This window comes from Mobula birostris, chromosome 29, assembly GCF_030028105.1.
Source record: "Mobula birostris isolate sMobBir1 chromosome 29, sMobBir1.hap1, whole genome shotgun sequence".
Lineage (NCBI taxonomy): Eukaryota > Metazoa > Chordata > Chondrichthyes > Myliobatiformes > Myliobatidae > Mobula > Mobula birostris.
Window position 1 is genome coordinate 15,661,372 of NC_092398.1, and position 13,818 is coordinate 15,675,189.

At 45.2% G+C, this 13,818-nt stretch overlaps 4 non-coding genes and 1 pseudogene across 4 annotated transcripts; 3 read left to right on the plus strand and 2 right to left on the minus strand.

The window, feature by feature from the left end:
- Positions 1-13,818, plus strand: part of LOC140189847 (histone H2AX-like) — an 836,563-nt pseudogene that overhangs the window by 194,419 nt on the left and 628,326 nt on the right.
- Positions 3,492-3,565, plus strand: trnat-agu (transfer RNA threonine (anticodon AGU)). The gene has a single exon. It is a non-coding gene; the product is annotated as a tRNA-Thr (tRNA).
- Positions 4,628-4,709, minus strand: trnal-aag (transfer RNA leucine (anticodon AAG)). Its single transcript has one exon. It is a non-coding gene; the product is annotated as a tRNA-Leu (tRNA).
- Positions 10,974-11,055, plus strand: trnal-aag (transfer RNA leucine (anticodon AAG)). The gene has a single exon. It is a non-coding gene; the product is annotated as a tRNA-Leu (tRNA).
- On the minus strand, positions 11,542-11,615 carry trnat-agu (transfer RNA threonine (anticodon AGU)). The gene has a single exon. It is a non-coding gene; the product is annotated as a tRNA-Thr (tRNA).

The following is a 13,818-nucleotide window of genomic DNA, read 5'->3' on the forward strand; positions in this document are numbered from 1 at the left end:
GGACTGAGCCTCAAATTCTCTGCTTTCCTGTCTGTATCAGAATAGGCAATTTCTGCCCAACATCAACCTGTGACTTGACTCAGTTTGTCTCCATCAGTATTACTTCAACTTCTGCTCACGTCCCACAATGTCACAAAGAGCACATTATATTGCATGGCTGATCCTGGAGACTTTCTAATTACTCTGACCCCCAACGCCGCCCTCCCCAGGTGATTGACGGTGGTGAACCAATTGGCAATGCCAATGAATACGAAGGGAAGGACAGCAGGGTTTCTCATTGGAGAGTGGCACTTTAGTGATGTGAAAGCTACAGGTCACTTGTTACCCAATACCTAGTGAGAATGGTACAAGATATGTTCTAATGGGTAGAAAGGTCCAGAAGGTAAAACAAATGTGATTTTCTCAAGAAGTAAAGCCGATGGAATGATTTTGTTCTGTTTTAATTTTCCCATGCAGTACTTATTCACATTTTCATTGACTCAAAGGACGACTCTTCATTCGCGATTAATTCGGAAGTATGTTAATTGTTCCGAGTTCCTAATTTTTGGATTTAGATAACTGAAAGTCGGCGGTGTTTGGGAGATCCAGGTACTCCCATTCCGTCCGCTTGCCCCTCCAAACACGCATGACAGAATGGCAGGGAAAGCGCTGGCTGTGTAACCCATGGCTGCCTCTGTACCCAGAAACCCCCAAACACGAGAAACCCAGCTATCTGGTCACGGTTACAACGATAAGCATGCGCTGTCGAAATGGCGTCAGCATCTTCGCTCATCAGCAGAACGCTCCTCGGGGCCCAAGTACAGACGGTCGGGCTGAAAAAGATGGGTCAACGACGGCAGATTTTAAACGCAGAGGCTTCTGGGTTCCAAGGTGCCCGATGTCTGCACCGTCCCGAAATCAATATACTCAATAGAGCCTACAGTCCTGATGGAAATGCTACAGAACCTAGGCCCCTGTACTACCCTCCGCAAGTGGATCCTCGATTCCAAACCGGAAGACCACAATCGGTGTGGATTGGAAATAACATTTCCACCTAAATGGCAATCAACACTGGTGCGCCAGAGCAATGCGTGCTTAGTCCACTGCTCTACTTCTCTACACCGATGACTTCAGGGCTAGGCAAAGCTCAAATGCCACCTAGAAATTTGCTGATGATACAATCATTGTTGATATAGTTTCAGGTGGTGATGAAAGGGTGTACAGGAGCGAGATAGTTGAGTGGTGTCGCAACACCAAGCTCGCACTCAACGTCAGCAAGACCGAAGAGCTGACTTCATAAGGGGTAAGACGAAGAAACACAAACCATATTGGGATATGAAGTGGACAGAGTGAGCAATTTCAAGTTCCTGGGTGTCATTATCTCCGAGGAACTAAGCTGGACGCTACTACACTGCCTGGAAGGAGAAATATGGGAATATTCTGGCTCATGATAACTGGATCGATGATTCTTGTATTAAACCCCTGTAGAAATGTACCAAAGTGAGGAACCACCTCAATCACCAACATCAGTGGGAAGAGATAGTTTTGTCACAATATCTACATGCTGATTATCAATTTCTCATCTCCCAGAAGTTATGGCGAGTCCCAAGTAACTAATCTGTTTGGGTTAGTTTGAGCCCCGTTGTGGACAGAACACTGTCCATCAGGAATACCATCCTCTCCTCCAGGCATAATGTTGACCCTTCCTGTTGCGTCCAGAACGCAGTTAGCATTATCAAAGTCCCCCTACCACCCTAGACATCTTCTCTCCTCCCTGGGCAGCAGATACAAAAGCTTGGAAGCACGAACAACTCGGCTCAGTGGCAGCTTCTGCCATGTTAAACGAATTCTTATACTTTCAAGATGAATTCTTGGCCTCAATACCTACCTCTCTATAATTGTAACAGTTACACTAGATCTTGCATTCTGTTTTTTTTTGTTTTCTCTTGTATTACCTTAAAATACTTTTCTCTTAAAATAATTGACAATTGACTTGCCGCACTCAAGGATTAATCACACTAATAGAATGCAGCCTCAGGAAATGTTTTTATATTTCTCCCCGGGCAACTAAATCCACCAAACTGGGCTATGTTCTTCTTCTACTGACAAGCAAAGGAGTTAGGTTTTAAAAGAATTCTCTTAATCTCCACAGATACTGCCTGATCTATCAAGTATTCCCTGCGGTGTTTATTTTCCCTTGCACGTTACTCGCACAGACTCCAAACTTAGATGACTGCCTCGGTCCAATTCTCCACGGGAATGAGAGCATCGTAAACCGACACAAGCTTATCAGTTATATAAATGAAACAGAACATTACAGATGGAAATTTCATGTGGAAGTTGTACAGTTCTGGGACTCATATCATTGGATGGCTGGTCCTAGCGGATACAATGTGAGTGGATCCCAGAATCAGACGGTTTAAGTCTCCATACCGGCATCAGGACCTAAGCCAGTTATTGCTATGCATGTGCGCACGGTACCTTTGACAAATTCAAAAATTTTGCTCTGACACTCAGTAATATCACCGAAAAACGTGATTCCATATATCTGACCCGCGATGTCTTGCCGTTCAATTTCTCACCTGTTGAGTCATGCTACGCGTTTCCCACTGGGAAAGGCCGAGCAATATATCCACTTGCTGGGCAATGTATTTCCCTCAAGCAGCGTATTGTCACCCTCCCTTCACACATGAACACCAAACCCAGTGTTATCAGGAACTCTGGGCAATTTTATTCCCTCATCCTATTGACAAAAGGACTCAACAACAATCCTCAGAATGGCCGACTTGTCCAACCTCCCTAAACGGTCACATCCGTTTACTGCATTTCTCTCTGTTTAAGGCAAGCGAAAGCTTTATTCAATCTTCCTTACAAACATTTCTGCGCACATTAACCAGGGTGTTCCTGCAATACGAAGTTACTCTACCCAATCATTCAGCCTTATCTATTCTGTTGAAAAATACCGAATAGATATGTCAGAGATTTTCTTTTCAATCCCTTTTTAAAAATTTGGTTATTCCGACTATTTCTTACGTCGTTGTCCTCTGATGGTTAAATGCCTCCAGGTCTAACTCTTGAATGGTTCTTCCTCAGCTTCAAAGTTGTGACTCATCCTCACAGCACAGATGTTGCTTTAATCCTCCTTGCTTAAAGAGCCAGGACGATCACATTGCATGAAACCACCCGCCACAGTGATTGAAGAAGTGCTTAAACTCATCAATTAACACGTGACGAAGCCGTGACAATCCTTCTGCACTTCTCATGAGGCTTCAGGGCTGGTGAATCGGTCACTGCCTCCCGGCTGCGTGTCTGTGAATTGAAGCAATGTTCCGAACATTGTGAACTGTGGTGAGAATAGGAACCTATATTATGGATTTTGGATGAGTCTCAATACGGTTTACTTTGTTTTATCTTACCGTGACAGTCTGAATCTGAAGCATTTCTCTCGCTAGCAGACGAAGAAGATTTAGTGCAAGTGAACTATCATTATACCAGCTCCTGGACAAGGCGAGGGTTCCATGGCTTAACTGGTCAAAGCGCCTGTCTAGTAAACAGGAGATCCTGGGTTCAACTCCCAGCGGAACCTTTAAGTTATGGGGTGATTTGCCATGTGATGAAGACGGCTTTCAGCAAAGCACTAAAAATCACAAATTACCCTCTAACAGAGCATAATGCCTCAAAAAGGAGCGGAACAATGATACAGTGTATAAAATTCATCGAAAATGTTACAGGTCTGATTGTTTATGTGTCTCAAAAACATAATGTCGGTTTCAAATAGAGGACACTAGCTTGTTCTGCCCTGATATAGGTATTTTGCACTTACAGTTTTTACAGATTGTGTTACGGTGACAATCGTTTACAGCATGCGGCCGTGATCTGCCTTATGAACTTACTAGGGAGGGAGGGAGGGAGTGAGGGAGGGAGAGAGAGAGAGAGAGAGAGAGAGAGAGTGAGTGAGAGAGAGAGAGAGAGACAGACAGACAGACAGACAGACAGAGACAGAGACAGAGCCTGTGGTATGTCGAGTACAGGGTGAAACGCGAAGTCTTTAAGGTAACTGCAAATCCGTGTCTTTACCTTTGCTTTGCTCACGCTTGAGTGCCCGGTGGCGGGTGCCCATGATCTTTTGCCGGTGGGGGAGGGGGGATTGCTACTTGCTGTCACTTACGCGAGAGACGGAGGGGAGATGGGGGCGGGACTTTTGGGGTTCTAACATTTAACCATCGTTCATTCTTTGGGGCACTCCTCTGTTTTCGTGGATGGTTGTGAAGAAAAAGCATTTCAGGATGTATATTGTATACATTAAATGTACCTTTGAAACCTTTGAAACTTGTCCTGGTCTTACTGAAAAACTGCGTTTCAAACGTCTCTTCAATTGAACTCCGACTAGTTCGCTGCATTTTGTTTTCAAGAAACTGGTCAGACGGCGCTACAGAAAGGAGCTAGAATACATATTGATGTTAATTACTTTTTAACACACTACTTTCGATAAATAGAGGCCACGAATCCCACCTACCCACAGGATGCCCCAGACAATCTGGAGTGTTCGGCAGACCCACAGTAATACACTTGGCTATGACACCAATCGTAGTCATGATGATTTGCCATTCTTACATTTAGCTCTGCAAAACGTTTCGTGTACTCGCCATGGCAGTGGTGGGATTCGAACTCACGCCTCCTTGGAGACTGGAGCCTTAATCCAGCGCCTTAGACCGCTCGGCCACACTACCTCGCCCTCATCATTACTCAGTAACGTGCCTTTCTTCACCATGGCACCCTTCAAAGAGTTATGTCGTCGGCGGAAGGGTTGAAACATTCTCCCACGCACCGTGCTTGAGGCTTCATTCATTTTCAATTTTTCCCAACCCAAAGCAGACCAAAGGGAACACTAGTACAGAGTTGTCTCTTCAAACTGCCGGAGGCAGCTAGATTTCAGTGAGAGTAATCTCAGCGTACACATGTGATATTAGGGCTAAATATTCACACTTCCAGCGGATGCAAAGAGTAAAATCACTCCCTATCGACCTATCTTGTCACATTCAGTAGAGGTCCCAGAACAGATCCTTGTGGGACACTACTAGTCACAATCCTCCAATCTGAATGTACTCCCTCTACCACCACCCTCTGCCTTCTGCAGGGAAGCCAATTCTGAATCCACCTGTCCAAACCTCCCTGGATCCCATGCATTCTAACTCTCTGAATAAGCTTACCGTGTGGAACCTTGTCAAATGCCTTACGAAAATCCGTATAGATCACATCCACTGCACTATCCTCATCTATATGCCTGGTCACCTCCTCAAAGAACCCTATCAGGCTTGTTAGACACGATCTGCCCTTCACAAAGCCATGCTGACTGTCCCTGATCAGACCATGATTCTCTAAATGCCTATAGCTGCTATCTCTAAGAATCTTTTCCAACAGCTTTCCCACCAAAGACGTAAGGCTCACTGGTCTATAATTACCCAGACTATCCCTACTACCTTTTTTGAAAAAGGAAACAACATTCACCTCTCTCCAATTCTTCGGAACCATTCCCGTGGACAACGAGGACAGAAAGATCCTAGCCAGAGGCTCAGAAATCTCTTCTCTCGCCTCGTGGAGCAGCCTGGGGAATATTCTGTCAGGCCCCGGGGACTTACCTGTCCTAATGTATTTTAACAACTCCAACACCTCCTCCCACTTAATATCAGCATGCTCCAGAACATCAACCTCACTCATATTGTCCTCACCATCATCAAGTTCCCTCTGATTGGTGAATACCGAAGAGAAGTATTCATTGAGCACCTCGCTCACTTCCACAGCCTCCAGGCACATCTTCCCACCTTTATCTCTAATCGGTCCTACCTTCACTCCTGTCATCCTTTTTTCCTTCACATAATTGAAGAATGCCTTGGGGTTTTCCTTTACCCTACTCGCCAAGGCCTTCTCATGCCCCCTTCTTGCTCTTCTCAGCCCCTTTTTAAGCTCCTTTCTTGCCTCCCTATATTCCTCAATAGACTCAGCTGATCCTTGCTTCATAAACCTCATGAATTCTGCTTTCTTCCTCCAGACTAGATTTTCCACCTCACTTGTCACCCATGGTTCCTTCACCCTACCATTCTTTATCTTCCTCACCGGGACAAATTTATCCCTTACATCCCGCAAGAGAACTCTAAACAGCGACCACATGTCCATAGTACATTTCCCTGCAAAAACATCATCCCAATTCACACCCGCATGTTCTAGCCTTATAGCCTCATAATTTGCCTTTTCCCAATTAAAAAAAATTCCTGTCCTCTTTGATTCTATCCTTTTCCATGATAATTATAAAGACCAGGGAGCGGTGGTCACTGTCCTCCAGATGCTCACTGACTGAGAGATCTGTGACCTGACCCGGTTCGTTACCTAGTACTAGATCTAGTATGGCATTCCCCCTGGTCGGCCTGTCCACATACCGTGAGAGGAATCCATCCTGGACACACTTAACAAATTCTGCCCCATCTAAACCCTTGGAACTAATCAGGTGCCAATCAATATTAAGGAAGTTAAAGTCACCCATGAAAAGAACACTGTTATATTTGCACCTTTCCAAAATCTGCCTCCCAATCTGCTCCTCTCTATCTCTGCTGCTACCAGTGGGCCTATAGAATACAACCAGTAGAGTAACTGCTCCCTTCCCGTTCCTGACTTCCACCCATATTCACTCAAAAGAGGATCTTGCTACATTACCCACCCTTTCTGTAGCTGTAATAGTATCCCTAACCAGTAATGCCACCCCTCCTCCCCTTTTTCAGCCCTCTCTATCCCTTTTAAAGCACTGAAATTCAGGAATATTGAGAATTCATTCCTGCCCTGGTGCCAGCCAAGTCTCTGTAATGGCCACTACTTCATAATTCCATGTATGTATCCAAGCTCTCAGTTCATCACCTTTGTTCCTGATGCTTCTTGCATTGAGGTACACACAATTCAGCCCTTCTACCTTACTGTCTTTACACCGTTTATTCTGCTTCTCTTTCCTCAAAGACTCTCTGTATGTTAGATCTGGCTTTACTCCATGCCCTTCTTTCACTGCTCTATCGCTCTGGGTCCCATCCCCCTCGCAAATCATTTAAACCCTCCCGAACCATGCTAGCAAACCTAGCTGCAAGGATATTGCTCTCCCTCGAGTTCAGGTGCAACCCATCCAATCTGTACAGGTCCCACCCTCCACAGAAGAGATCCCAATAATCTAAAAATCTAAAACCCTGCTCCCTGCACCAACTCCTCAGCCACGCATTCAACTGCCATCACCTCCAATTCTTTCCATCTCTGTCACGTAGCACTGGCAGCAATTCTGAGAACGTCACCCTTGAGGTCCTGTTCTTCAGCCTTCTGCCTAATTCCCGAAACTCACACTTCAGAACCTCATCCCTCTTCCTGCCTATGTCGTTGGCCCCAATATGTGTCATGACTTCTGGTTGCTTTCCCTCTCGTACCAGGATGTCGTGCACCCGGTCAGAGACATCCCGGACTCTGGCACCCGGGAGGCAACAAACGATGCGGATGTCCCTCTCACGTCCACAAAATCTCCTGTCTGCTCCCCTGAGGAAGGCAATCAGTGACAGCCGTGGTAGATTCATTCACATCCTAATATCAATGCCTAAATACCGTCTAGTACATCGATGACAGCAGTGCTGTAAAGCTTCATCCACACCGCTTGTTCCTAACTTCAGGGTCCTCATCACTGCTGCTGCCATCCTCAGTCTGTGATATTCTGCTGGGAGTAGAAGTACAGCTTGGTGTTCGGATGTGCCAAAGTGCAGGTGCGGCATAACACTGTAAGTATTTTTTATGATGGTGTAACAGTGATCGAGTGCTCAGCACGTGCCATGCTGGTGATTGTTGGTCGGAGACTTTCTATTATGACCTGGCTGAAGACCCTCGGGATCATTAAGAAGGTGTCACAGTGCGCTATCTAGTGATTGTTGATCGTGGTGCTCTGCTCCACCAGTGCTTGCCTGACGACTGTCAGGGCTGGAATGTACATCAGTACTAGGATGTGGGCAAAGAACTTCCTTGGTAGGTAGAATGAATGACACCTGATCATTGGCTGTTCTACGTTTGAGGAACAAGTCTGAAACAGGGTTGTCACATCTGAGCATCATAATGAACGAATCATGAAGTAAACACCGTTAGCTCTGTCATTACCTGATGCTGCCGTCCTGTCCATTCAATGGATGTTGTAACCCTGGGGCTGGAGAGCTGTTTCCAGTGCGTAGGACTGGGTCATGTTGCTGTAAAGCAGAATACACAACGGTCGGTGATGTCCCACTGACACTGCAACCTAGCTCTGTCTGAGGTCTTCAGTTTTATATTCTAGATACGGCACTTTCACCAGGATGGCAGGGAACACTTATTTCTTGCTGCATCTCCTCAGCTACATATTAATCTGTATTATCTTCTTATTTCTGCCTCGCTAGCACACTGTATGGGTTTCAATCTGGAGATCTCCACCCTGGAGAAGCTGTCCCTTAATTTAGCACCTTACTCCTTGAATTCACTTTGCAGGAACTCGTCACTCTTCTAACCCATGCCATTGATACCAATTGGACCACGACCTCTGGCTGCTTACTTTCCCCCTGAAGAATGTTATGGACTCGATCATGATGTCCCTGACCCTTCAACCTGGGAGGCAGCATGCCATCCGGAAACCTTGTTCTCGTCCACAGAACCTTCTGTCGGCTCTCCGAACAAATAAACCCTCTGTCACTGAAGGGTAAATAATACCCAGAATACAAAGACGTGTTGATAATGGTCAGAGAAGTGTAAACTTTTATTTCGTCTTTTTCTTTTTTTTTCCTTTTATGTTCCTTTTCTTTCCCTTACAAAGCAATGCTAAAAGTTAGTTTGCTAATAGTTGGGGATTTTAATGCTCCTCGAGCTAAGTGGTGTTATAGAGACACAAATGTGAATGGGACGGTGGTGGAAGACTTTCTGGAAGAAAAGTTTCTGATATCTTTGTATGATACTATAAGTGTCGGTACTGCACTTTACGTTGGTCTGCAACCGCCAATAACATTACTAAACGGAGAAGAATCGCAAGCAACGGCGCGTGCGATCTCAAGCGCCGCAGAAATGTTGCGGCAGGATGCCTGGTTCATGGAGCAATTTGAGAATGTCATTCCAATCAGATGAATTAATTGGGGTTTCATGAGGAAAATGGAAATTCTCGCAACCAGAAACAGTGACACATCGGTTCTTCTATGAATTCTACTGAGGAATTTGCTAGGAATCCCGCGCTCTGCAGTCAACGTGCAGGAAGTGGCACTGTGCTTCCAAGGTTATTAGGCTGAAAACCGCTCACAGGATCTTTCCCGGTACGGCGCGGGTGCTGCGGAAGATCGGCGTCGCTCCGCCTTTCATCCGAGGGAAAGGCCACGCGACATTTTCTGATCAGACCGAAATTGCTGCTGCGTGAAAGAAAAGGGAGCGCAGGAAAGTTTTTTTTTTGTTTCATAAATTGCAGGTTTCTTTTCAGGAAGTTTAATTTTTGCACTGAAGTCTGTGCCTGTGGGCTGTACGGCGCGATGCTAGCGTGTTGGCCTTCGACTGACGAGTGACCAAATATAAGTAAAAATGTTTTGTTTCCAGAGACTGCATTATCTCCGCACTCGGTACAATGATAACCACAGTCAGATTCCAGTGGTTGATAATGTCGCCTGATGATGGAGAATCTTACAATCCAAGACATGGTTTGAAGTAATCGAGTCATTCACTCTTCACGCCAATCAGATGATCGCATTTTTCCCTGCGCATCGTGAACCGCGGTATTGGTCAGGAAAACTGCGGACAGAGCCCTCGATCATTGACAAGCGGGAAATAAATTATTAACAAAAAGTGTCATATTGATAAGATCGGTGGAAGTGAGCAGTTGGCTGGACAATCTGTTCAGCCCTGACGTAATTGATTGCCAGAGCTTCCTGCTGATATGTACAAATGTTTGCGTTTTTTCTGGTTCAGGAAAGAACCTGGAACTTGACGCCTCACAAACGTACGTGTGTAGCGGTGTGCTACACACAGCGCTAGAATAACCACACGGAGTCGGTGAGTTGGAGTTGCGATGAAAGAGATTTATTCAAATTTCGTGGCCTGCTTTAAAGCCTTCCCGTTCCCGCCCTCCCTGGGCGGGACTACTGTGGGGAATGCATATTCCTAGACCCTTTCCGCGCGCGGGATTTTGCCGCTGCTATTGAAGATGGCCTGGCGCCCTTTCTGGGGCCGGCCCTCTGTCTGCGCGCGTTGTTGTGAGCCGGTTCGTGTGTGCTAGAAAGTGGGTCGCTACACGTGTACAATTTGCCTGGTACCTAGTCCCGTCATAAGCACTGTTTAAGGATGGTAATCTTCATTACTTTTGAAATTAAAAATTCTACTTTGGAGGGCAACGGGCAGTAGAGTGCTGATGGAACAGTTTCCGGCGCAGTGCAATTGCAAGTCAATACTATTTAATCAAACAACTTCAAAAAATCTGTTTCAGTCAAATTGGAGGTTTGTGGTGCTGAGTTTTAGAACAGCTTTAAATATCCCAGAAAGATCTGAGTATAGATATTGGAGAACCGTTGTCAATGTGAGTGTTTTAATTTGAAATGTTCGGGTATGGAAGCTGGGATTGTTCATGTGAATGAAAGGCTTGCAACATTTTGGAGTACATGTGCAAAGGTCGCTGAATGTGACAAGACAGGTCGACCGGGAGTGAATTTACTCTTTGCATCGGCTGGAAATGTGAATATTTAACCCTAGTGTTCCATTTGTGTGTTGAGAATACTCGTACTGACATCTGGCTGCAATCCGACAGTTTGAAGAGGCAGCTCTGTACCAGCGTTCTCTCTGGTCTGTTTTGGGTTGGAGAAAAATGGAAAATTCATGAAGCCTCAAGCACAGTGTGTGGGAGAATGTTTCAACGCCTACACCGATGGTATAAACTTTGAAGATTGACGTGGTCAACAAATCCACGTCACTGTATAATGGTTAAAAAACATGGTAGTGTGGCCGAGCGGTCTAAGGCGCTGGATTAAGGCTCCAGTCTCTAAGGAGGCGTGGGTTCGAATCCCACCACTGCCATCGCGAGTGCATGTATTTGTTCTTTTCCGCCATCATTTTAGTTGCATTGAATTCCTAAATAATTTACAAAACTAAATGTTGCAGTAATAGTATCAAGGACAAGGATATTACTGTGGGACTGCAGAACACTCCAGATTGGGTGGAGTTCGTGGCCTCTGTTTATCAAACTATTCGGATTTTAATAGGAAGGAGTTTTGAAACGCAGTGTGAAATCGTTTCTCAGTAAGAACAGGACAATTTCATAAAGCAGATCATGGCGGCACTTTGTAAACCTTACACTTTAAAAACGCAATAGCAAGCTGATCGGAAATGTAATCTATTTGAACAGTCGTTCTGCACTGTTTTCGGGGAATTCTATACATTATTATTGCTCCGTTCCATTTTGCGACATTGTGCTGAGTGAAATGTAATTTATAGTGTAATTGTGTTAAGTGTAATTTTCCTCAAAGCCGCCGTCATCACACGGCAATTCACACCATAACTTAAAGGCTCCGCTGGGATTTGAACCCAGGATCTCCTGTTTACTAGACAGGCGCTTTGACCAGTTAAGCCACGGAACCCTCGCGTTGTCCAGCAGCTGAAATAATGACAGTTCACTTGCATTACCTCTCCTTCATCTGCTAGCGAGAGAAATGCTTCAGATTCAGACTGTCAAGATGGAATAAAACAAAGTAGACCGTATTGAGATACTCACCCCAAAATATTCTGCATGCATAATAAAGGTTCCTAGTGTCACCACAGCTCACTTGTTTTCAGAACATTGCTCCAATTTACAGATAATCAGCCGGGAGGGAGCGGCGGATCCACCAGCCACGAGACCTCACACGTGCGGAAGGACTGTCTCCACTTAAACAGAGAGAACAGCAGTAAATGTGTGCTGACGGTTTGCAGAGTTTGGAGAAATCCACTATACTGAGGATTGTTGTTAAGTTTTTTGTCAATAGGAGGCTGAAGGAATAAAATTGCCCAGATTTCCTGATAACAGGTGTTAATGTGTGCTGGGAGGGTGGCAATACGCAGGGTAAAGGGAAATGCGTTGGACGGTAAATGGTTTTTAAAGAGCACCATGTGGGAAACTCGTAGCATTATTCAATAGGTGAGAAATTGAACGGCAGGACATCTCGGGTCAGATATATGGGATCAGTTCTTACGGTGATATTACTGAGCGTCAGAGAAAACAATTCTGAATTTGTCAAAGGTACCGTACGCATATGCATGGCAATTTCCGGGTTAGGTCCCGATGCTTGTACGGAGACTTAAATCGCCTGATTCTGGGATCCACTCACATTGTAACCGCTAGGACCATGTTAAGGCCTTGCTAATGTCCATGAAGACAACATCCGCTGCCTTGCTTTCATCACCTTCCTGGTAATTTCGTCCAAAAACTGTATACGATTGGTTAGACATGACCTGTCAAAGACGAAATTATGTTGAATAGCATTAATCAGACCCTGTATATCCAGATACTTATATTTCCAGCACCAAAATATTTACCATCACTGACATCAAGCTCACCGGGCTATAAGTTTTCCGCTCATATTTAAAGCCTGTCTCAAGCAATGGAACAACATTAGCTGTCATTCAATGCCCCGGCAATTCACCTGTGGCTGAGAACGATTGAAGTGTCTCTGCTAGGGCTGCTTCAATTTCTGCACCAGCTTCCCAAATGGTTTAAGGAGATATCTTGTCTGGCCGTGGGGATTTATCCACACTAAATTTCTTCAAGACAGCAAGTACCTCCTCCTCTGCAATGTCTCCGGTGCAAACCACACTGCTGTTTTCCTCACATCTATAGGCTCCGTGTCTATCTGCTGAGGAAAGAAAGGAGCAAGAAGCCCTATAAAGTCTCCACCCACCTGTGACACCTCTATGCATAGAAGCCCACGCTGATCTTCAAGAGGACCAACTGTATATCTTGCTATCCTGTTGCTCTTAATATAGCTGTAGAAGCCATTGGGACTCTGAAAGTTTCAAAGATAAAAGTACATTTATCATGAAAGTATGTACACAGAATACAACTCAGAGATGTATCTTCCCGCAGGCAGCCATGCAAAAATAAAGAGAAACACCGTGGAACTTGTTCAAAACAAAAATATATCGAACACCGAATGCGCGAAGTGAGATAACAAATCGCGCAAATGGCACAAGGCACACAGAATCTTAATCATCAAACCAAGGAGTCCTTGAAGCGGTCTAGGAAGGGTCAGTTTAATTCAGTTCAGTTCTGTTTGGTGTTGTGTAGTTTGTTGATCGCAGGCTGCAGAGCCACTGAGCGTCAAAGCGCTGTGATCAAAGTTGAAAACAATAGCAATAAAAAGGAGAAACCATTAACACATGTAACATCAACCAGGGAGGAGACCGCACAGATCAAACTTTGCCAAAGACTCAAGACTCTTGAATCTTCCCCCCTCCCCACCGCCCCGGCAGGCGCGACCGAGAGAGAGAAGACCGGTTAAATGATGTAGACTGACGGCAATGAACACCCGCTTGCTTCCGCTCTCATCCTCGTCGATTTCAACCTTCCTCGACGCTGTAATTGACGAGATCGGCAAGTAGTCATAGTCATACATTATTGATCCCAGGGGGAAATGGAGCAGATCTTAGGTCTGTGCTCTCTCGTTAGGCTGCGCACTCTGTTCTCAATCTCTCTAAATCTTCTCAGAGATACCAAAACGGCAGATCACTCAGTCGGTGCAAAAACACATGTTCAAACAATATATGTTGCACCGTTCCTTTCAAGTGTACTCCATACAAAATCCGAAC